Source organism: Panthera uncia (genome assembly GCF_023721935.1).
Source record: "Panthera uncia isolate 11264 chromosome B2 unlocalized genomic scaffold, Puncia_PCG_1.0 HiC_scaffold_24, whole genome shotgun sequence".
Lineage (NCBI taxonomy): Eukaryota > Metazoa > Chordata > Mammalia > Carnivora > Felidae > Panthera > Panthera uncia.
Window position 1 is genome coordinate 25,312,437 of NW_026057580.1, and position 26,759 is coordinate 25,339,195.

Here is a 26,759-nt window from a genome sequence, read left to right on the forward strand (position 1 = left end):
AAAGATCAGTGTCCCAGAGGCTGAGGAGTGGATTATAACAATCTCATAACCCAGTATCTGAAGAGGTATTTGCACTGGTGTCAGTGAGTCTGCTGATAATTAGTGGGAATTGTTCCCAATGACAGAAAAACAACATGAGCATATTGGAGTCTTCAGGGGTAGGGACAAGCTTTGTTTATCTTTGAAAATTTCAGGGCCCCTGGGCTTGGTACCTTTATACTGGTGTGTACTCAATAAAGGCTGGTTCCATTGGGCCATATTCTTGATGATGGGCATTTCTCTTCCTGTGAATGTTTTTCAATTCTAGCTAATCTAATCTAATAGGTGATGAATGAGTGGTAAAGGGCAGTGTTCTGGCACTAATATGGTAAGTTTATTTATATCAATTTTCTTACCCCAGGATAAACACTTCCTTGAGTGACAGTGTTTTTTGTTTTATAACTGGCTTGACTACTAGTAAGAAAGTCAGGGCGTGTAAATTCTACCTTGATGTTAGCTTTAGGGAAGTGCATGGCATCTTTGCCTCCGTTTTTCTCCCCTTCAATTAAGTAATATAATCATATTAACCCAAATCAGTAAGCTAATATGAAAAATATTTTAATAAAAATATCCCCACATACTTAAAAGTTTGGCACAATGAGGTGGTAATCTCTAGCTCAGCAGGAGGGAGAGAACTGTTAACAGGAAGTTCTGAGAATCCTCAACCTCACCTTGGAACAATTACAATAATAATTGTAATAACAATAATAGCAAAAAAAAAAATCAGTTATACTTAATATGTACATGATGCCAGAGCCAGAAATTCTGTGGAGCAAGAGGGTGGCAATCTAGCTGGAAAGGGGTAGGAAAGCTAGGGAGATTTATTTTCAGGTTGCACTGGTGTGCCATCTCATCTAAGATTGAGAGAATGACAACTGTCAAAAATCAAAGAATTGGGATGCGGCAGGTGCAGGGAGGAGGGACAGTGGGGGTGCAATGGTGTCAAGCTGTTTCTCTTCACTCCCAACAAGCTACTTCTTGATGCTGGTGGAGACACGGAACGTTGCCCTTTCAGAACTCAGAGGAAGTTATTCACATCATATTTTGATGTAGACATTCCTTGTGTAGTGTTTGTTCAAAGAAGTGTTTTTTTGTTCTGTAATTTCTGTTTCACGTTATTCTCTCACAAGGATGAGGCTAACCTGTTTAAGACTGAAAAGCTAAATGAAGCTCTCCATGGAAGTTAATGACATTCTTTCATGAGGTACACTTTACATCATATATGAAATTGTCTAGTATCAAGTGACAAATGTTTGGGTGACAAGGAGTTAATTAATTCTCTTCCATCCACATAAAAGTTCAAAGCCTGAGTATGATACATCAGTAATCAGGGCAGGATGAAGAGGGTCTTGATCTGGTCAGGATAAATGTATTTTCCTGCCCTAACCATTATGTCAATGATGGCTTTATTCTAGAACCTCCTAAGCTGGTTTTGAAAATTCCCAGTCATCATTCCTAAAAATGAAAAGTTATCTGCTATGTGTATGAGCTCTTGAGAGCTTTCATAGCTGTAATTAAATACGCATAAAAGTAACAACATTTTCAGCTCAAGTTGCATGATGGTTTTATCAAGCATTCAGAAAGGTTCTGATTAGTGATTAAAAGTGAATTAACAATTTGGGTCTCTTTTTTCAGGGCTATCACTCTTATTTCTTTAGCACAGTCTCTGAGCCATGCCTTGGGGCACATTCTCCAAGTTGCTAGATCCAGTATAAAACTCCAGATTGAGCGTTACACATTAAATGTGCATGCTTGTTTTTGGATTCTTGAGCTTTGCCTGGGGCACCCTCTCTAATTAATCATCCCACAGGTTTAGAAAACCTCTGCCCAATCCTTTCTGATTTGTCAAAGGAAATAGAGAAAGTCTTACTCTGAGGAAGTCTTTTTGTGATAAGTGTCACAGTGTGGATTTTGAGATTTAAATACACTTTCTTTTTAAATGCAATGGTTTTACCAAACTAGAAAGAGATGTTTGCATCTATCCACCATTCATTCACATTGGCAGACAGAAAGCTTGGTATAGTAAAGGATGGCTATTTCATAGTTCTTTTATTTTCCATTCAGATCACACACACTTTTACTGAGAGAGGCCTCACAGCACGGAGTCTGATATTATAGCAGTGTTTTCAGGAAGCAATAATTGAATACTCCTCATTAAACTGGTTCATAAAAGAATCCTATTAAAACCAATACAAATAATAAACCTTGAAAATACTGCTTTAAATTCCAAGAGGGTGGTGAAGATATGCTACAGTAACAGTCTTCCTGTTCGCAGGGTGATTTTGAAAATCTTGTGTGAATTTTTTCTGAGCCAAGCAGGCACCTCACTACCCAATAAAGGACCCAGGGAATATTTTAAATGTATTCAATCCAAGCCTGTGCCTTTTACAGTGCGTCTTCTCTAAGAATTTATCCCTAATCCTGACAGGATACCTTCTTGAAAGGCTAATTATCTTTAATCACTGAGTTAATAGGTAATTCTTACAAAGATGCTACGCACCTGAACCCACCAAGTCCTCTTTGCCCGGACAAATCCAGCTGGTTCCATGTACTAATTTCACTAAATGTGAATTTGGCCAAACTGTATATTGTTGCAAATAATGGTAAATGTATCCGATTCAAAAATAATAATGAAAAAGTTATTTTTTTGCTCCCATTTTAATCAGATTCAGCTGTGGAAAGCCCCAAATGCGCAGGGCATATGGCTCACCTCACCACCCCAGATGGTGCTGCTGGCTCAGCCTCTCCGATGTCCACTCTGGTAGGCTTCGCTCCTTTCCTCAGCCACTGGCCCTTCTCCTCAGCCTTCCAACCACACCGCTGCTTTATGCTGGTCTTTCTCCACAGTGTCCCCTAATTGTTTTTTATCTGTCAGTGTTTTCTCTTCTTAGGGTTTTTCAAAACTTTGGCACTCAGTTCCCAGACCTGTTTATAGTCTGACCTCTGAAGGAGATAAAAATCCATATGGACAGGCATTTGGGTCTTAGCAAAGAGTCACTCATGCATTTCTCTGTTGCAGATCTCAGAGCTGGGATGATACATCTTAGATGTTTATATGCTCCGTCTAGTTCAATGGTTTCTCAGTGTTTCTGATCTGAAAAGTATGTGGGACCTATTTAGCTAAACATTTTTTGTTTTACTTTTTATCCTCTGAGCCAGGTAGAGATTGTTGTTATCACTAACACAATAGTCATTTAATAGAAAAACTCAAGAGTCTGTAGCATTTCTTCTTGCTCCTTTCAAGGAGTGCTGTTCTTTTCTGTCCCCACCCCCTCCAACATTTCTTGTTACACCTTGTGACTAATTATTGTTACACAATATTTCTTCTTATTACTCTCAGTCTTTAGATTCTAGATCAGTGGTTCTCAAACTTTACCTGCTTCAGAATACCTGGAGGTATTCTATAACTCAGATTGCTAGACTCCATCCCCAAAGTTTCTGATTTAGTAGGTCTGGGGTAGTGCCAGGGAATTTGCATTTCTAAGTTCCCAGGCATTCTTTTGTTGCTGGTCAAGGAAAAGCACTTTGGGAACCACTGCTCTAGAGATAAGAGAAACTAAAGGGGTTAAGCGTTCTAATTTCAGAGTCAGTGATAATGCCTTGTTCACGTTTCCAGCTGGGTAGTCTCTCAGCCTATAAAGCTCCCTAAAATAAACTTCAGTTTCTTCTCTTTTAAAATGAGTTTAACAAAACATCCCTAGCAGCGTTGTTAAAAGGAAGAAATGAGATCATGTTTATTAAGCATTTGAAAGAAAAGTGATTTTGATGGGTGTTTTTGTTATTACTTTTTATTTCTTCCCTAGAACTCAATTTTCAGAACTTCTAATTGAATCATAAAGGATCCCTTAAGCATCCAATTTGGTTGAGGAAAGTGTTTATCTGTATACAATATGAGAAAATAAAATCCCTTTGGGAGGATCTTGACAAAATGATGATTTCAAAATTCATCTGGATATGCACAGTAATAGCCAAGAGAGTTTTGAAGGGAGGTTCCTCTTTCGATTGGGGTTTTACCCCACCAGATAGCAAAACATATTATAAAATCCAATAATCAAAACAGCATGGTATCGGCTTAAGAAAAAGCAAATAAACTAAAGGAATAGAGTAAAAAATTTTATCCTACACAGATACACATGTATATGTATACATGATTTCAAGTCAGTGAGAAAAACATGAACAATTAATTACATTATGTTGGAACAATGAGTAAATGATTTTTAAAAACGATACTTGCCTCACACACACAAAAACAATTTCTGAGCAGGTTTCTAAAATCTAAAGAGTCTGAAATTTCTTTCAATGTGTGTGGTACAGTGTGATATTTCTATAATCTTCGGGGAGAGAAAAAATAAAGCTAAAAAATGTCATATTTGAAATGACATAAAATTGAAACTTCTGTTTGAAAAAGGTATTTATTATGAATGAAGCTGAAGGACAAAACTGACTGGAAGAAAGTATTTGAATCATATCACAGAAAGGATTAATACTGAATGATAAAACCACCTTTTCAAAGTCATAGGAAAACAAAGCACATATATCGCTTTGGAAAAAACAAACAAAGCCCATCAGTAGCCAATGCAGAAGAAGAAGAAATAGTAAAGACTGATTAGATTTAGTGTTTTTAAGGTTATGGAAACCCAGTCACTGTCACCCAATGTTCATGGAAATGTAAATTTATGGAAATTTTAGGTGAGCAATCTAAAAATGCACATAGCCCTTGAAATATAAAGTCTACTTCTAGAAATTCACATCTTATTTTTATACAACAGAAATATTTTTATGTAGGCACAATAATATGTTCAAAGGAATGTCTATTGAGGTATTTGTTAATAAATACTGAACAATTAAGAGTTTGCTGGAGGGGTGCCTGGGTGGTTAAGCCTCCAACTTCAGCTCAGGTTATGATCTCACAGTTCGTGAGTTCGAGCCCCGTGTAGGGCTGTGGGCTGACAGCTCAGAGCCTGGAGCCTGCTTCAGATTCTGTGTCTCCCTCTGTCTGTCCCTCCGCTGCTTGCACTCTGTCTCTCGCATTGTCTCAAAAATAAATAAACATTTAAAAAAAAAAAAAGAGTTTGCTGGAGCTCGAGGATCCAGAGGATCCACAACCTAACTGATCCATACACCCACCAAGGAGTCTGCCCTGCTCCTCCCACGAGCGCCAAGTCTGGTTCCTGCAACAGCGCTGCTGTGAAGGCGGGAGCTCAACAGCGCTGGCTGGATGCCCTCAGGTTGTCCAGGCAGATGCAGATTTGAAACAATTCTGTCTGCAAAACGCTCAACATGACCCCCTGCTAACTGGAGTATCGTTAAGTACAAATCCCTTCAGACCCCAGAAAGTCTGTTCCTTTTTGTAGTAAAATGAATCTTTGGAGGTTTCCTAAACCACTTTTCATGAACTCGTGAGAGGACAGCTAAATTTGAAGCCTGTACAAAAGCTTATCCCTATAACATGTGCTATCCTACATAAACTTCTACTTTTGTCAGTCCTGAACATCTACCTCTCTGAACTTTCATAAAATTGTTTCACTAAGGTAATTATTTTATATACATTGGCAGCAGTACACAGTAAAATATTTAGTGTAAAAAAAAAGTTTGCTAGAAATCACCACCTGATATCAAAAAAATTATAACTCCTTCATATTTATATTAATCAGAAAAGATCAAAACAATCCAACAGAAAAATGAGAAATGGACATGAAATTTGTAGAAGAGGAATCATAAGTAGCTAAATAAATATATGAGAAAATGCTTAACTTCACTAGTGATTAGGAAATTGCAATGTAAAATCAAAATGAAATATCTATCAGGCAAAATTACCAGTCAAAAGATACCTATTGTCTTAGACCACTTGGGCTGCCATAACAAAATATCACAGACTGGGTGGCTTATAAACACCCAAATTTATTGCTTACAGTTCTGGAGGCTGGGAAGTGTTAAGGGTGGAAGTCAGGGTGCCCGCAGGGTCAGCTTGGGTGCCCTCTTCTAGGCGGCAGACTGCTTGTATCCTCACATAGTAATTGGGGCCAGGGATCTCTTGGGAGCCTATTTTGTATGGCACTAATTCCATTCATGAGGGCTCTACCCCTGTGATTTAAGCACCTACCAAAGTCCCCATCAACTAATACCATTACCTTTGGGGGTTAGGATGCCAGCTTATGAATTTTGGGGGGAATACAAACATTCAGATCATAGCACCTATTATTAGCATACCAGGACCTGTCATGGGAGAATATAATGGAACTACTTTGGAAGATAATATGGCAATAACTAGGTAACTTTAAGATACAATATCCTATGGAATAGGAATCCATTGCCACATTCATACCTTAGAGTAGCTCCCACACAAGCATACGAAAATGTATTTACAAGAATGATAGCATTTGTAACAGTAAAAATTAAGAACAACCTAAATGTCCAATAACAGAAGAATGTGTAAAAAAATTACGATGGAATCAAATAGCAGAATGGTATATTGCAGTGAAAATTAAGGAACTAAAGCAGTATATATCCACCCAGATAATTCTTACAACCTAATTTTGGATGAAAAATGTAAGTTGTAGGGGAATACATACAATATGATACTATTCCTATAAAGTTTAAAAACATGCAACATAGTACTGGTACTGCTTTAACAACACATACATTTTAGCAAAAAGAAAGAAAGAAAGAAAAAGAAAGAAAGAGAGTGTATGGGGATGATAGATACAAATTTAGAATAATAGTTACCTTTGCTGGGGGTGTGGGAGGTGACGCTGATGTGGGTACACAGCATGGAACTAAACTTGCCCAGTAGTAATGTTATAAATGTTGACAAAATTCAAAATATTTTTCAATCTTCCAAAATGACAATGAGGTAGATTACACATAAACCTGGAGAAAGATTTTGATATGATTAATGAAAAACAACTTAGGGCACCTGGTTGCTCAGTCAGTAGAGCATGCAACTCTTGATCTTAGGGTTGTGAGTTCAAGCCCCATGTTGGGCATGGAGCCTACTTAATAAAAAAAAAAAAAAAAAGAAAAACAACTCAAGTTAGAGGTTTATTATGTTACATTAAAAAATCTAGGAGCATGTGGACAAGAGTTGAAGGGCAATGTACAAAAATGGAAATAATTTTTAAGTTGTCTATGAATGATTAAAAATTGTCTTTGATATTGATATATCATAGTCTCAATTGGTTTTAAATTTTCGCTTAAAAATTTAAAATTTTATTTTAATAATTTTTTAGATTCACCTAAAAATTTCAGCAAAAACTTCAAGGGATATGATATTGACTTGATAACTCAACCAGAATCTGAGTAAACTGTCATTTAGAAGAATCTTTATAGCTCAGAGTCACTGAAGAATATGAAAGCACCTACCTTGAAGCACACATAATTTTTGTTGTACATATAGTGTATGTGGGACATTGTATTATTTCAGCAACTTTTGTATAAATTTGAAATTATTTAAAAATAACATATAAAAATACTCATACTGAAAAAATACACATGGGGCAAAATCCCAGAAAATAAGAGCAGTGAGGAGAGAATGATTATAAAATCATTCAGGATTATATTATCATTCAGGAGAGAATGATAATGAAACATTTAAAGCTTCCATATTAAAAGAATATGATACTGGACTCACACCTGTCAGGATGGCTAGTATCATAAAAACCCAAAAGACAACAAGTGTTTGCAAAGATGTGGAGAAACTGGAACATGTGAACATTGTTGGTGAGAATGTAAATGATGCAGCCATTCTGGAAAACAGTATGGAGTTTCCTCAAAAAATTAAAAAATGTAACTACCATATGATCCGGCAATCTTCCTTCTGGGTATTTACCCAAAAGAATTGAAATCCAGATCTTAAAGAGATAATAGCAGTCTTGTGTTCATTGTAACACTATTCACAATAGCCAAGATGTGAAAATTACCTAAATGCCCATGATAGATGAATGGATAAAGGAAACGTAGCATATACATACAATGGAATATTGTTCAGCCTTAAAAAAGACAGAAATTCTGCAATATGCAACAATATGGATGAACCTTGAGGGACATTAGGCTAAGTGAAATATGCAGTCACAGAAAGACAAATACTGCATTATTCTCCAAATATGAGTTATCTAAAAATAATTTCATAGGCTGGAAGAGTGGAATGGTGGTTGCTAGGGGCTGGAAGGAGGAGGAAATGAGCAGTTACTAATTACCAGGCATAAACTTCTAGTTAAGCAAGATGAATAAGATCTAGACATCTGATTTGCAACATTGTACCTATAGTCAACAACAATGCATTGCACACTTAAACATTTAAGAGAGTAGACCTCATGTCAAGTGTTCTTATCACCATAAAAGAGAATGAAGAATATGGATACTGGCATATGAATAGATAGACCACTGGAAAAGAATAGAAAGTTCAAAACCAGAACAAAGTATGTACAGAAATGAGACCCAAGTAAATACAGAAAATAAGTATATGATAAAATTGTATATTAACTTACTGTACAAAAGAAGTGTTGGAACAATAGGATAATCTTGAGAAAGGAAAAAAATAGAGTTCATATTCAAAACATGCATCAATCATAAACTCCAAACAGATCATCTATTTTAGTGAGCTTATGATTTTAACAGATTCTCTTTCCTAGTTCTGTCCACTGAAAGGGCCAGGATGCAAATGGCATTTGCAAGCACTGAGATATTAGTTTCTAAATACCATTCCCACGAAACAGAACCAGGATTTTTGGTGTATTGGGTGATTTCAGCTCTTGCCCTGAGAGAGAGCAGAAGATAAACCTGGAACATCAGAAAGCAAGGAAGTGCTGAGAAAGTAACGGGAGCATGTTGGAGACCACAGAACAACCACCGGACTGGCTAAATTTGAAACACTATGAGCATCAAAAAAATCATGATAGTAATGGATTATTGCATACTGAATATCGAAAATACTTGATATCACAAGGAAACAATCAGACAAATCCAGATTATGGGACATTTCTTAAGACTTACTGTCCTGGAGTCCTCAAAAAATGTCAGTGCAATGAAAAACAAAGACAACAGCAGGATACTATCTAAGTTGAAGGAAAGCAAAAGGCCATGACAACTAAATGAAGTGTATAATTCTTTACTGGATCTTCAATTTTAAAAACACATTTAGAAAGGACATCTTTGTGGACAGAGACATTTGAATAGGGACTGTGTATTAAACAATATTGTATCAATGTTAAATTTCTTGGGTATGTAATTGATGTATTTATGCAACAGAATGTTCTTGTTTTCTCTTTTTTTTAAGTTTATTTATTTATTTTGAGAGAGAGAGAGAGAGAGAGAGAGAGAGGCAGAGAAAGGGAGAGACAGAATCCCAAGTAGGCTCTGTGCTGTCAATGCAGAGCCTGACATAGGGCTCAAACTCATCAACTGTGAGATCATGACCTGAGACAAAATGAAGAGTCAGACACTTCACCAATTGAGCCACTCAGGTGCCCCAAGAATGTTCTTGTTCTTAAGAGACCTATGGGATGTAATTAGTTGCAAAGTGTAACTTCCTTTGTAATGGTTTTGTCCAGAACTGGATATGTCTGTGTGTGTGAGAGTTGGAGGGCAGGAGGGCAATAAGACAAAGCAAAATGTGTGAAGAAGACTTTAACAACTGGTGGATCTAGGTGAAGGACATATAATCTTTGTTCAACTATTGTTTCAATTTCTTACAGCTTTGCAATTTTTCAAAATAAAAAATAAAGCAATAAAAGAAAAAATTCACCATCAACTCACTAAATCATTACTTAGGTATGTAGGAATATTTATAGCTTATGCAATTATTTCAAATTCTTTATAAATTAACGCAAATGTAAGAAATAAATATAAAAGCACATTAAGGAATAAATGATGTAAATAGAAACCATCTGTCTCTTCGCTTGACAGATGAAGACACAGATCCACAAATAAATTAGCTTCCCTAAGGTCACACTCTAATGTGTATAAGACTGCATTTCTGTGAGTTTTATACGGCAACTGAACATCAAATATGGTCCTTTGAAAAGCTGAAATTTTCTTTCCAGGCTATTGGCTTGAGGAGGCTCATTGTATTACACTTTATCACAGAGAACAGACCTTTCAAGGATTTTGTTTTTCTTCTTTTTATATCTGCTATTTTTCTCTTATGTTTCAGCAGGGATTAAAATATCAGTAGGGATGCTTTCTATTTCTTAACTGAGTTCTTCATAAACTGGTGAAGGGATTAGAAGTCCATTCGATCTGTTGAATAAGGCAATAATGATGCTGAAATGAACAATAAAACAAGTGTTAAAAAGATTCTAGCCAGGATTTTAATATTTTGAAAATGTACAAAATCTTCTGTTCCTCTGTACTAAGTAAGGATTCATCTTTCAACCGTGGGTCATCATGGATCATGATGTCAGGCATCATTATTAATACCTCCTGCTTGGATAAAGGAAATGGACACATGGGTTGTTCTCAAAGTGCAGTTAGACTCCTGGATGCCTATCCTGATCTGCCCTCTACTGGCTGTGTGACTTTGGGCAAGTTACTTAATCTCTCTGGCTTCAGTTTGCACAGGTATAAAATGGGAATAATGGTGTCTAATTCATAGATTTGTTGAGAAGATTAAATGAGGATATTCACAGGACAGGGCCTTGTACAAAGTAAACACATATTTTTTATTAAGTGCAATTTTGCCAATTTGATATTTCTCAGGTGACTGAAGAGTTTAAAATAGTTTATATTCTACAGATATCACTGACCTATTTTCATATTTATATATTATGATGATTTGACCAGAAATTGTTGCCCATAAACAGAGTTTTTAATTTTTGACATGAAAATACTTTAAAAAAAATGATTATGTATCTGCTGTCCTTCCAGGGTTTTTATTTTGGTCACACGCAATTCCTTAATATATATTTCCCTCCTATATATAATATTAGGAAATAATGCCGTGATTTATACAAGACAAAATTAGTTTGGTTTTAAACATGTTAGATGAAAATAGGTGCTCCAGTGATACTTTTGTTCTCACATTTCTTTCCTGTGAAGTAATTTTACATTTGATTGGCTTTTACAATGTATTTAAGGATTTGGAGTTAACATGGACATTTAGCAATGGCAATTAGGGTTTAACAGGAACCATGCAGACCTAACTCAGCTTAGACTCCTGACCTCTTCTCTGTTCTTTACTCCATGTAAGATCAAACTGCACATTGGTTCATGTGTTCTCCTATAAGTATTTATCAAGTGCCTGCTATGTTCAGTGCTAAGGGAGAAATGTAAGAAATAGTACCTGTTCTTTAGGAAGAACCAATATAATTAGAAATATAAATCATGTAAGAATGGATGGTAATATACGAACAGTCAAAATGAGTCATGTAGGTAGGTGAGGGTGAAGGTTAAAAAAGTCAGGATCGGGGTGCCTGGTTGGTTCAGTCAGTTAAGCGTCAGACTCTTGATTTCGGCTCAGGTCATGATCTGGTAGTTTCGTGAGTTTGAGCCCCGCATGGGGCTCTGCACAGGCAGTGTGGAGCCTGCTTGGGATTCTCTCTCTCCCTCTCTCTTTCTGCCCTTTCCCCACTCATGCTGTCTCTGTCTCTCTCAAAATAAATAAATAAACCTTAATTTAAAAAAAAAATTAACGTTTTATTTATTTTTGAGACAGGGAGAGACAGAGCATGAACAGGGGAGGATCAGAGAGAGGGAGACACAGAATCTGAAACAGGCTCCAGGCTCTGAGCTGTCAGCACAGAGCCCGACGTGGGGCTTGAACTCACGGACCGTGAGATCATGACCTGAGCCGAAGTCGGCCGCTTAACTGACTGAGCCACCCAGGCGCCCCTTAAATTTTTTTTTTAAAAGTCAGGATTGGGCAGAAAAACTCCCTTGTTTATGTTGATAAAGAGTTGCTTTTTAAAAGATGGGCGGGAACTGGCTAGAAAGGAGAGGAAAGGCATTTTACGTGAAAGGAACTACAGGACCAAAAACTTAGAATCGAGCCTGAACTTGATGTCAAAAGAATGCAATAATAAGTAGTCTAGAATGTAGTATAGGTCTTGGGGAGAAGTCAGAAACAGGCAATGTGAAGACAGATCATAGAGCATCTTAGCTAGAAATGCCATGGATTTTACCCTGAAGGAAACAGGAATCTTTAGAAGATGTCCAACAGCGGGATAACTTGATGAAGGAATAGTTTTGGAAATTTAAGATGTATTGGTATAACTGAAAGGGATGAGGAAAAAGAAACTGGAGGAACCAGATAAAAATATGGTCCGTATTTAGTTTTGCTGAGGAAGATGACTTTGGGCCTGCTGTATTTAGCATAATAGAACACACACGTGGAAATTCTTAGTTACTGACTGGGTCTTCAGATGGTTCTTGAGTCTCATCCTGTGTGAGGCCCTTGCTGGGGGTGAGCAGATCAGCTTTTCTCCAGCCTTTATATTCTTGCCTTCTTATCTGTGAGCTCTGAAAGTCTCCTCTCCTTTTAGGCAGCCATGGTAGGTTGCCCTTGGGAGATGGCTGAAGGGCCTTATTTTTCAGTAGTTCTGTTTGGGCACTGGCCGCACTGTCTTATCTTACATGTGACACTGTGCTCAGTTCTTTATATATGTTTCACAACTGCTAGGGGATTACAATGTGAAACACCTGGTAGTTTCAACTAGGGTCTTGATGGTCACAAGGGAGGTGGCCTACAAACGTTTATAGTGGTCTGGGGAAAGAATAGCATTTGAAGAATCTAGCCATCGCCAGGAATTTTCTTTTGCCTTAAGCTACTTAAAATCAACTGGCTTATGTGTCAGGTTCCCTTGGAGATGCCAAACAGATGAAAATAACCTCCAAGGCACGATTTTCTAATGAATATTAAATCTTGCCATAAGCAACCTATCTCAATGGAAATACTGGCCTTGTGGAGAGAACTTATATCTTGGTATGAAAGTCAAGATGATTTTTCCTTTGGTAGTTTGTTTCCTGGCCTGAGAAAATATTTGCGTATAAGTGTGTGAGGGGAATTACAGAAGCAGAGCTAAAATTTATTTTCTCTGAGCGTGTGTTAATATATTACTCCTAAAATCTAAAGCTCTATCTGACTACATTAATAAAGTATTCCTAGAAACTTCCATCTCACAATTGGTCAATATTATTAAAATATATCTTTACAACAGAGGACAGAAGAGACAAATACCAGTGGAATGGCCTGACTGGTTCCAAGTGTTTGCATGTAGGTGTTCTCTGGATACTCTTCCCTCTTTAGAAGAAATGTATTTATTCCTCAGAGGTTTATTCTAAGGGAATGATGAGAGTAAATGGGAACATTTACGTGTGATTCAAATTGTTTAGTTCGTTAAATATTTGCATCTCTCCCTATGGGTTCCACAAGAGAACAGACATGGGCATTTTAAAAGAAAAGGATATTTTAGAAACCATGAATTTAGATGACTTCATTCTATTAAAAATTCAGAAATATACCATTAATTGTAAGCAAAACGCAGATAATTTAATTTTTGTTGTCTACAATGAAAGAGTATTTCACCCCCTACTCTTGCTGTCTCAGAAGGCTGTTAACTGCAGTCTGCAGCTTTTGGAAAGCAGCTGCGAGCCTGGATACCCCACTTACTTGCCAATATTTTATGGCCAAACAGATGTGTACGCAAATCACACCTGTTCTAATTCCAGAAGCTCTGCTTCAGTCAATCACTTTAAAATAACTTCTGTCTCTAAGACATAAAATGTACTAAAGAATCTTGAAGGCTGGACAATGAAGGTGTCAGCAGCTGCGCGACCAAGGGCACGGCTGAAACATATGGTCACATTTTCCATGCTTTCATGGGACTCCAGGGAGCACTCAATGACAAATCAATGAAACCTTCTCATGGATGGGAAAGTGAGAAGCCCAGAGAATGTGTGGGGGGCACAAGAAGGCTCATCTTGCTCTACAAATGCTTTTCTTTTGCTTCTTTGTTCAGAAAAGCCTTGAAATAGTCATGGGCTTCTGTGAGATAATGAAAGCAGGTAAATCTGATTTTGAAAGTCCAACGTTGTCTGAGAAGGTGAAGGGTAAAGTACTTTCCATTTAATTTTTGATTAGTCTTATTTTTGTGTTTATCTGGCACAAACCAGTTGTCATAACCCCAAAGAGCAGGCTGACACTTTTCCTATAATGATACACTGATAGGGTAAGATTCTCCTGGTTCTCTAATCCACATCCCCGGATACCACCATTTAATTGGAATCCAGAGTGTTAAAAAATTCTGAAGAGCTTTTTTTTTCCACAGAGAAATAAATTGATTTTAAATGATGATGGGCATGTGTAAACTGGGTTCTGACAGGCGCCTGTATGTTTCTTCTCTGCTCATGGCCTCATGCTGTTTCTGCTTGGTAAAGGCAGGTTGTGTGTGTGGTCCAAATTTACTGTGCTATATTTGGAACCAATGAGCTTAGTTTCCCTTGCATTCTTTGCACACACTTAACAGCTAATTGTTTGTGAGAGCCACCGTGTCTATTGTATCTGGTGTTTTAATCCGTAGCAGTCACATTCACGGTAGACCCTTCTGTTACTTGGCTGATTATCTCACCAGTAGGCACAGTTATTTGTCATTAAGAGTTTCACTTCCTTTTTTCTTCAATTGTCCTTTCTTGTATCACCACTACAAATTCTTTGATATAAACAGAGAGCATGCTTAGATCTTACCACAAATAGATTCCAAGTTTATCTAATAAGCTTTTATTGATAAATACCCTACATTGCTTTTTAGCAACTCGAAGTTTGTACTCAAGATGAAATATCCATCAATAAGATTCTACTACATGTTCTTGAGTTTTAAGACATAAAACTCCAATTGCCTTGGAAACAGATTTGTACAGAACGCTGTCTGAAAAAAAGCTACAACTTCAGTTTTACAGTGCGGGGATTATTGTTATTTACCATGTGTACCTACATCTGCGCAGGAAACAAAAAGACCCAGAACAGCACAAGCTTCCAAATCCTGAAACAGTTTGTGAGACTCTGTAGAAGCAATGATGCTCCTACAGCCTAGCTAGATCTGTTCTCTGTGGGGTCATTTCCAGGAGCAATGAGCAAGACTAGGGCTCCCCTTGTCTTTGGTCCCACATGTTCGGATGTGCTGGCTGTGCAGTACAGTCTGGGAAGGAGTTTTGAGGGTGAAAATGTTCAACGTAATGTCGATATCATCACTGAAACTGTCAGGATTGCAAAGGGATGCTTTTAGAGAGGAGCCTTTTTAATCTTCAACTATTTGCTTCTGGGAAACTCTCCCCACCATCACTGTCAGTTCCTTTGTCTTCTACACCTTTCTCTTTTCACAAACGAATCCTGTACTGCCATATGTTTATGTAGTAAAACAACAAAATAAAACTATTATAGCAGTTTCAGCTAGTGTTAAAGTTTATTTTGAGAGAGAAAGAGAGAGAGAGAGAGAGAGAGAGAGAGAGAGCGAATGCAAGCAGGAAGGGGTAGAGAGGGAGGGAGAGAGAGAATCCCAAGCAGGCTCCACCCTATCAGCGCAGAGCCCAATGCAGGGCTCTATCTCATGAACTGTGAGATCATGACCTGAGCCGAAACCAAGAGTCTAATGCTTAACTGACTGAGCCACCCAGGTGTTACATCAGCTAATGTTATTATGAAGCAATGTTTATTAAATGTACAAGTTGACAGCCATCCATTTCATTCATGGTTCACTGATTTCTCTGACATATGAAAAGGATTTGGGATTAGATCTATGCCAGAACATGTCACTCACTTGGTTATATGGTGTGGTGACCAGGCTAGAGAAAATAGTATCATACAACTATACTTTGACCTCTGAAAAAACAGATAGAAAGGACTCGAAAGCATCTCAGACTGATTTTGGTGGTTTACTTTGATGCGGCTTGATGTAACTGAAGGAAGATGAGAATGTTCTGAGAAGAGGAGCAGACCAGTGCAATGGCCACTCCGGTCAATTACTGGGAATGCCACATGAAAGGTAGTTTCTGTGTGTGTCTCACATTGACTCAAAGGTACAGTTTTGCTTGCTAAAACACCAGGAAAAATTGAACATGTATATAACAAAAACAGAGACGTAGTAAAGGCAGCAAATTCTGAGCTTGCCTCCTGAGTCCAAACTTAATATAACTGTTGAACACTGTTGACCACCACAAATGAATAGCTTACGGGATAGTGCTCTCCCAAACTGCAATAACACACTTTGGCAAAAGGATACCTCTCACCCCCTCCCCCCAAACCACAATCACCCTAGCCTCAAAATCATCTGTACATTTTATAATTCTTTACCTCAGATTTGAAAATAGTTAAGTAAAATGAGTAGAATCCCAGAAATTCTGCCTACCACAGGTGTTCAATACGGAGTCTTTTCAAGCTGGAGTTATTGGCAGTGGGGGAAGGGTACAGCGAGATACTGGTGAAGGGTGCTGGGGAACAGACCGTCCAGATCCATTTGTGTATAGCCACGGCCCTTTTAATGTGCCTGCTGGTACTTCTCCCTGCCCGGCCTCTGCTTATATTGCCATTCTCACACCTGAGTGGCTGATTAGGTCAACTGGGGACAGTGGTTACAGCCGTCAGGGTGTGGTGCGTCTGGTCCATAAGAGGAAGTCAGCACAAGCCAGGTTTACCAGTTAAATATTGGAATTTTCCCTGTAATTAAAGCTATCTTCTGTTCTGTAACTTACCTGTCTGTAGCAAGTCTATGGCTTCCCGATGAATTCATATTCTTCCATAAAATCGAGGAAAATACAGGGAAATTGAATGTGTTGAGTTTATTTTAGCATTGGTTTTCATGAGGACCCCGAGTTCGGTGCTGGTGTATTTGTTCTGATTTGTTGTCCTAGTTTTTTGGCCTGAATTTGTTTTCAGTTTTAGGCCTGCCTTTGCTTTATGACCATTTTTCATTCAAATGTGGAACAGGCAAAATGTACAGAATGTTTTCCATACAAGAGAGTGCTAATATGAATTCTTTTTTTTTTTTTTCAACGTTTTTTATTTATTTTTGGGACAGAGAGAGACAGAGCATGAACGGGGGAGGGGCAGAGAGAGAGGGAGACACAGAATCGGAAACAGGCTCCAGGCTCCGAGCCATCAGCCCAGAGCCTGACGCCGGGCTCGAACTCACGGACCGCGAGATCGTGACCTGGCTGAAGTCGGACGCTTAACCGACTGCGCCACCCAGGCACCCCTAAATTCTTAAAAAATCTGACAACATACTATGGATCTGTGACATTCAGTCCTGTTTAGTGACACGGATGATGATGTGTGGTTTGAATTGCTCTTTCAGAAGGTACGTTTTTTTCCCTTTGCTGAGGGCCTGTCTTTATCAGAAAGGCCAGAAATACTCTTAGTGTAACACATGTGACATGTATTTGTGTATAAATTTCTCCAGGTATTTTACGTTGCAGAATACTATCATTTGGGATTCCCATAACTCCCAGAAATATTTTAAGCAGGATGGATATTTTTACCTTAGTCAAATTTAGACATTTATTTAATGTAAACCATGTCATTGTGGTGTTTTATATATGAAGCTGAAACTACATTCCTGTGGTGCAAAATTTGAAGGACTAAACAGAGATTCAATGAAAAAATAGGTCAGTACCCCAGCCACCCAGTACTCTTCAATAATCACTTTATCATTTTCTTCTCTGTGCTTATACATAGATAACTGTAAGCCATATATGTTATATGCTATATCTGTATCTAACTTATTCAATCAGGCTCCTATTGATGATATGTAGGTTGTTTTCCAGTTTTTACAAATGATGCTATGATGACGTGTATTTAGAACACTCTTCCCATATGTATCTATATAGCTTGCTCCCTCATTTCATTTATTTAAATGTCACCTCCTTATTTCCCTCATATAAAATAGAATCCTTCCCTCATTACTTCCTACTCTTCTTACCCTATTTTTTCTTCATGCCACCGCTTGACATATTCTGTATTTATTTATTTATAGCCCATCTCCCCAACCGACATAAGCTTCATGAGACTCAACTATGTTTGTTGCTCTATTTTGAGTGCCTAGAATGGAAACTCAATGCAGCTGGTGCTCACCAAGTATTTATCAGATGAATAGGTCATTGTGCACACTTGTGAGTATATGTGTAGGAAAAATTATTACAAGTGGAATTTCTATGTCAAAGGGTATGGGCACTTGTAATTTTGACACATATTGCCAAATTGCTTTTCCTAGAAGCTGTAGAAATTTATAATTCTATCAGCAATGCATTAAAAACATTGAACTTTAATTTCTTCCAAGTTGATACAACCTAAGGTGTCTTATTTTAATTATCACTTGTGTTTCTCTATTATGAGTGATGTGCATATTGTCAAAAGTTTCTACCTATTTATGATGACTGAACATGTATAAAGTGTTTCATCGGAGCTTTCTCAAAGACCCAAAGATCTTCCTGACGCTCATGTTCTGATCCTAGAAGTTGTTTAATCTCTGCTCTCCTGGACTCTAGGTACATAGCAGCCCCTGGTGGCCTCAATTATGTCTTTTCTCACTTACTCTGAAGTCATAACTTACATATATTAAACATTAGTTGATAAAATCAGGCATTAAACTTATTTCCTTAATTGTAATCCCCAAGTTTTCTTCTTCTTATGAAGATGTCCATTTCCTAGGTATTTCCTGCTCTAGCCTTCAACTCTCAGGGATCATAACATTGCCAGCATCCAAAGAAAGCCTCTTCTGAGAACCCTTAGTATCCTTTCTCTATAAAGTGTCCTACACATCACTGTTGTTTAACCAGCCTGGTAAGCAAGTTTATAGGTAAATTTTAGTAGTGATCTTTGACTTCTAGATTTGTTATAACTTAAAATGTATCTAATTTTCTTTTTACCTTATGCCATTTAATGCTCTCCTACTTTCAGGCCATATTTGGGAACTCAGTTTTTACCACCAAGAATGCCAACACCAAGAAATACATGTTATCATAATGGTTAAAAACACCAAGGATTTGATATATAATTTGGTCTGGATAAAAGAGTGGTATTAATTCATTGTGCTGCTTTGTAGTTAACCTTAGCTCAGAATTCTTTAGACTCCCCATTTAAAAATGTTTAGATGTGCTAAACCCATGTATTAGGAAAGTAATAAATAGTTTTATTGGAAAGCAAAATAGGAGTTTCCTGTGGAAATCCATTCTTTGGCTTGGTGAATGAAATCTAAATGCGTAAAATACAGAATCCTATAGCAAGCAGGAATAAAACAATGTGGCTAAGATGACCTTCAACACTGGATACTCTTGCTACTGCAACTCTTAATCATACCAATATTTGCAAAGGCTCCTCTTTCCCTCTAGAAAGAATAGAAGGCATGCATTATTTACCTTTTGTGACCTATAACAAAACTTTGTAAGAACAAGAACACTGAGACAGGGGTGCCTGGGTGACTCAGTCGGTTAAGCCTTCAACTTTGGCTCAGGTTATGATCTCACGGTTGGTGAGTTTGAGCCCCGCGTCAGTCTCTGTGCTGGAGCCTGGAGCCTGCTCAGAGCCTGGAGCCTGCTTTAAATTCTGTGTCTCTCTCTCTCTCTCTCCCCTCCTCCTCCACGTGTGCTCTCTCTCAAAAGTAAATAAACATTAAAAAAATTTTAAAAAGAAAGAACACTGAGACAAACACATCAAAACAATTTTCAGTTTTCCTGAAAACCTGTATTGTCTTATTTCTAAACCAGAAATCAAATGAATCACATACCATGTAATTTTCTACTTTTGAGTGTTAGCCTAGAATCCTCTGATTTTGGTATGGTTTGTGCTTATAAATTTGCTGCATGTTATAGTTAATATCTTCGTTTCTTTCCTTAGTTAATTAGTTAATACCTTCATTTCTTTCCTTAGATGGGAAATTATGAAGAATCATTGTTTAACACATGTAAATAGCAGATAAAATCTAATGTTTAAATCAAGTTAGTAATATCTTGATCCAAATACAATGGAAAGGTCAGAGGAATTTTTTTTCAAAAATTTTTTCTGAAATTCTCAAATCAGTAAATGTGATATTTAAAGAATTACATGAGCTATAAAACATGTCATGTGTATACATCCAACTAGTCAGGGAAAAATGAGGTAATAAAGGATTTTTATTTTATAATGGCACAGGAAAATTTGCACATATATTCATGTTGGACATAACCTTGATAAGAAATATCTTTGAAAACACTGTTTTTATAAGCAGTAGCCATAATGTTAGAACCCAATGATTATGAAAAACTACAATGGCTGACAGAAGATAACCTTGACACCATAATATAAAATCCCTGAAGTGTTATGGATGACTGTGTTGTATAAATGTAACTTAGAAACATCTTCATGCTGAGATTTAATACTTGGGGGTCAGTGTGGTGGTAAAGTTTGAAAAAAAAACATATCAACTAAACAACCTTCATTATTGTGTCCACCAGGGAGTCTCAGTATGAAATCTTTTCGCATCAAGAATGAGTCAAAAAGCCTAAAGCATGCAGGAGATCAGCCAAGCAATGACAGAATTCTTAAAAAGAAACATGAACTCCTGAACTCTTGCAATAAAGTTTTACATAAATGTACTTAATCATATATCATTTAAAGATGAGTTTTTCAAGTGTATCAAGATATATATTCTTTGATCACTCACTCATTTTCCAAAAGGCAGTTGAGTTCATAAAAAAGATTAAAATGTTAGTTTGTAACATTAGCACATAAGATACACACAAAAATTAAAGTGTTAAAAGAAGTTAAGTAAAAAACTCATTTTCAAGGTGGATTTTTAGGGCAGTGAAACTATTCCGTGTGATCCTTAATGTCATAACACATTTGTCTAAACCCATAGGATGTACAGTGCCAATAGCGAACAGTAATGGAAACTATAGAGTTGGATGATAATAATGAGTCAGTATAGGTTCATTGACTGTAGCAAATATACCATTCTGGTGAGGGATGTTGATAATGCGGGAGGCTATACATGTGTTGGCGTAGGGAGTGTGTGAGAGAGCTCTGCACTTTCTGCTTAATATTGCTATGGGCCTAAAACTGCTCTGAAAAAGAAAATTCATTTTTAAAATTTTAGTTTCTTTGATCTGTTTTTACATTTAAGTATCAAAAAATTTTTGGAGGTATAAGAGAACACAATAAATTGCACATATTTATACTGTATATTTTGGTAAGTTTTGACATATGCACGCACGAGTGGAAGCATCAACATAAAATCAAGATAGTGAACATTTCCATTACTCTCAAAGTTTCCTTATGCCCCTTTGAAATCCTCCCTCCTCCCCTACCAGATCTCAGTTCCCAGATAACCACTGTTCTGTGTTCTGTCACTATAGACAATTTGGCCTTTCCTAAAATTTATATAAATGTAATCTAGTTGTCTTCTCTCAGCAGAATTATTTTAAAAGTATCTTTGTCGTTGCATTCGTCAATATTTTGTTTCTTTTTTATTCCTGAGTAGTATTCCATTGTATGGATGTACCAAATTTTGTTTACCCACTCACTTGTTGATGGAAATTTGGTTGTTTCTAGTTTCTGCAATTACAAATAAAGCTTCTAGGAACATTTGTATGCGAGTCTTTGTATGGACATATCCTTTTTTTTTTTTTTTTTTCCCTTGGGAAAACACCTAAGAATAAAATGGCTGAGCTAGGTGGTACCTATATATTTAACTTTTTAATGAAGTACCAAACTGCCTCCAAAGTGGCTGTACCATTTCATGTTACCACTAGTAGCATGGAAATAGAGAGGTCCAGTTCCTTTATATGCTTGCCAACAAAGACTTGATATGGCCAATCTTTTTAATTTTAGACATTCTAATATGCGGGTGGTGGTATATAAGTGGAGTTCTAATTTGTATTTCCCTATAATTAATGACGTTGAGTATCATTGCATGTACTTATTTGCTATCCATGTATCTTCTTTGGTGAAGTGTCTTAAAATATTTTACCATTTTAAAATTGAGTTGTTTGTTTTTTTATTACTGGGTTTGGAGAGTTGTTTTTTTAATGTAATATAGATATAAGTTCTATATCAGATCTAGACTTTGCAAATAATTACTCCTAGTTTGTGTTTTTTTTTCATTTTAATTTCTTTTTGTCTTTCTAAGAAGAGAAATATGCTATTATCCTTATTTTTGTTCCCCTGTAAGTAATGTGTTTTCTTTTAGTTGCTTTTAATATTTCCTCTTTGTCATTGGTTTTGAGCAATTTGATTATGATGTAACTTACTGTGTTTGCTTTCAAGTTTCTTAAAAATTTTTTTTTTAATGTTTATTTATAATTGAGAGAGCATGAGCGGGAGAGGGGCAGAGAGAGAGACACAGAATCTGAAGCAGGCTCCTTGGAGCCCGATACGGGGCTTGAACCCACAAACTGAGAGATCATGACCTGAGCTGAAGCTGGCTGCTTAACTGACTGAGCCACCCAGGTGCGCCTGTTTTCAAGTTTTTTATGCTAAGAGTTTGTCGGGGTTCAGAATCTATGGGTTTAGTTTTCATCATATTTGGACAATTTTGGCCATTATTTCTTCAAATATATTTTCTGTTTTTCCCTTACTATTCTATTATTTGGGGACTCTAATTACATGTATATTAGGCTACTTGAAATTGTCCAAGGTCACTGATTTGCTTTTCATTAAAAAATTTTTTTTCTTTCTGTATTTCATTCTGTGTAGTTCCTGCTGCTATATCTTTAAGTTCACTGATCTTTTCTTGTGCAATGTAAATCTCCTTTTAATCCCATCCAGTGTATTTTTCAACTCCATCATTGTAGTTTTCCTCTCTAGAAGTTTGATGTGGATCTTACTTTTTACCTTCAATGTCTTCACTTAGATTTGGAACATATGGAATATAGTTATAATAACTTTTACAATGTTGTTATCTAATAATTCTAACATCTGTGTCAGTTCTGACTCAATTGATTCTCCTCATTATGGGTTGTACTTTCCTGCTTCTTTGCATGACTGATACTATTGGATTGGATACCATCTATTGTGAATTTTATCTTGTTTTTGGTGTTGGATATTTTTGTGTTTCTGTAAATCTTCTTGAGTTTGTTCTGGAATGCAGTTAATTTGCTTAGAATCAATTTGATACTTTCATCTTGCTTTTATGATTTGTTAGGTGGATCTGGGGTGATGATCAGTCTGGGACTAATTATTCCCCACTGAGGCAAGACCCTCCTGAATATTCTACTCAATGCCCCATGCATTATGAAGTTGGAGTCTGGCTGTTGTGAATGGGCCTTACTCCCGTACTGGGCAAACACCTGGCATTGTTCCCTCTAATCATTTCAGATGGTTCTTTCCCTGGATTTGTGTAGTTTCCACACATACAAGTGCTCTTCAATCCGCAGTTTTCTGGATCTCTCTCTTCATGTAGCTCTCTCCTATCTGATATTTTCTTATGTACTCTAGCCTCTTTGGTCTCTCTGGACTCCCAACCATGTCTCCTCAACTCACAGAGCATCAGGCTCAGCTGATGCTCCCCCTTCTTGTACGCAGGCCTGGAAACTCTTTCCAGTAGTAAGCTGGGTAACTGTAGGGCTTTCTTCATTTGTTTCCTGTCTCTCAGGGATCACAGTTCTTCAATCCTCATTCTGTGTCTTAAAACCTTGCTTCTTTTATTTATCTGTTTTTGTTTTTGATTGTTTCAGTCAGGGCATTGCTTCTTCTTGGCTGGAAGTAGAGGTCTCCAAAAACTAATTTTCTAAACATTTGATTTTTGGAGAAGAATAAAGTAATATTATTATGATGTACATAAAGAGATAGGTAAATGCAATATTTATGTTTACATAGAGAATTTATCCTAAGGTACAATGTTAATGGTTTGTGCTTTCCTTTAATTTATTCTGATATTGAAATGATTATTATTTAATATATGTTAAGCCTTCTAGATATAGACACCATAGCTATATTTTAATTCATCAAAGGCCTTCCTTGAGGAACTTGAAATCCAATGGCACAAAAGATATATAATATTGGAACTCAAATATGGAGTAAAAATGTAAGTGGGCAAGGACAGCTAATGTAGAAATGCACAAGGCTAAAACTTTAATCATCCTTTTTTTTAAGACTTTAAGTGTAAGAGTCAAGCTACAACATAAGAATGACAGGAATGATCATTGAGATTTCTGAGAGGAGATACATTATGTAAATTCCATAATTGGAATACTGTAGGATGGTCTTACAGAAAGAGAAGAAATGACATGTACCATAGAACAACTGCCTGAGGTAGTTGGGCAGGTGTTATTATCTCAGTCTTAAGAAGAAAACACTGAAGTCGTGTGAGAAAAACTGTGGATTCTTCAAAGACATACCTCCCTGACTGCTGGAATGGAGCTGACCACACCTTCCCTGAGGCTCCCCTGTTTCTTTCTTATACAACTCTGAGATCACACCAAACCCAAACCCGTAGTTCACATGATTTTATCCCTTATACATTTGTTATATGTTAAAGAACTAGTCACAGATTGATCACATGGAAAAAATACATGTTTGGGGTGCACCGTGACCTGGAGGTGGTAGATACTCCCATGAAGTGGCACATAAGAGTTTGTGTGTGCTTCTACTTTTTTTTTTTTTAATTTTAACCTTTATTTATTTTTTTGAGACAGAGAGAGACAGAGCATGAATGGGGAAGGGTCAGAGAGAGGGAGACACAGAATCCGAAACAGGCTCCAGGCTCCGAGCTGTCGGCATAGAGCTCGACGTGGGGCTCGAACTCACAGACTGTGAGATCGTGACCTGAGCCGAAGTCGGACGCTCAACTGACTGAGCCACCCAGGCGCCCCTGTGTGCTTCTAATTTTGAGCTGTATAACAATTTCGTGGTTTTGACACTGTTGCAGAACTGTACTGTCTTTCATCCATCTTTGAATTTCTATTACTTAGCATGGCACTATACATATAGTAAGTGGTCAGCAAGTAATTGTGAAATAAATGAAAAAATGAATACTCTGAATTTTACAAGAATGGAACTAAAGTATACTAACTTTAAACTTAAAATAGTACAACTTTTCTTGATATTTTTCTTAATAGTCCTTTAAGAGGAGGCAAATATTTGTAAAGGATTGAAAGAGTCAGAGTCTCCTAATCTCATATCTTCAATGTTTGAAAGCGTAACAAAGAATTTACTGTTTTATGCACTTTTGGTCTTTTTCATATCTGCTATTCCTTTTCTTTCCATCGACATACAAATCACAAACTCAATCTAACCACTTCCCACCATCTCCATCATTACCTCCTACTGGAAGCCACCATGACCTTACCTGCATCTAGCAAATAGTTTCTCTGTTTCTACTCTTGCCTTTACACGATCTGTTCTTTGCATAGCAGCCGGAGTGATTTTTAAATGTGTCTTATCACTCTCTTGGTTAAGATTTTTGATGCCTTCCCATGAAACTGAAAATAAGTTCTAAACTCCGTTCTATGACCTATCAAGCCCAGGACTGTGTACTGGGCCACTGCTGCTACTCTGCCTGCTTTTCATAGCAATTCTCCTCTGCCTTGCTCTGCTTCTGTTGGCCTGGGTGCTCTCTAAACACCAAGTGTGTCTCACTTGCTTTCACTTCTACTTGGAATGTTTTGCCTCATTTTAACCTGGAGTGATTTGGATAATGGTATCTCCAAGAAAGCAAACATATAAAACTTACAAGGGACTCCTCTGAAAAACAACACACATTTGTTACATGTTAAAGAGATAGTCACAGTCACTCCTAGTTGCAAAGCTTTTGGAAGTAAAGATGGTTTACTCTCACTGTATAATCGGAATGGTTTGTTGTCAAGAGGAAGCTATTCCATGGCTCATGACTACCTTGGGAGGTTGGCATTACCATTTGAACCGTGAATTACCCAGCATCTATATTGGTAAAGTAAACAGCCGTCTTTCCTTCTATCTCCCTCAGTCTGTTGTTACCTCCACAGTCAACATTTTTTTCCAGCTCAAAAGAGCATCCTTAGGGATGTAACACCTAACCTTTCCTCCAAGGTCAATTGCAGTTCAGTTGACAGGGACAGAGCTATTACAGCTATGTTACACAATTTGTTTTTTACTCAGATCCATTTTACACCATTAATATGGGCATTGCTGTTTCACTAGAAAAAGTAGGCTATGTTCAGGGAGAAGAACATGAAAAATGACCTGGGGAGAAATAGGATCTTTCTAACAAAGAGATATATCAATGTAAGAACTTATTAAAAACATACCATTTATAATGCACAAATTGTAGTCATTGCAATGGCCATCATTGTTATTCTGAACTGCTTCTCCAGACTTTCAAAGGAGACCAGTGTCCTCAGACAGTCTCTTTTGTCAATGATGGATTTTTCTTTTTATGTTGCAGTACTATAGGATTTGTTCCTCTGCTTAGTTCAAACGGTTCATCCCTGTTTTCACCAATTTTCCTTCCATTTTGTCTCTTCTAAGCTGGCTACACGAGTTAAGAATTTTTTTCCTTTTTGAAAATAAACCAAACAAAAATTAGCTTTTTGCTTTAGGGAATTTAAAGCTTCTGTTAAAATATTAATAAAAATATGATCCTATAGAATCTCTGTAACAATTTTGTTTCACATCAGAACGTTTTGATATCTTATTTTTTAATGGCCATAGGTACTATGCATTTGTATAATACTCAGGAAAATGACACATTCTACCTCAGGTGGACTTTTTATACATCTGCATGAAGAGTTTTTGCAAATATTTGGCCTCTCTTTTCCAGGGTAGAAATTACCACTGAAGCACCATT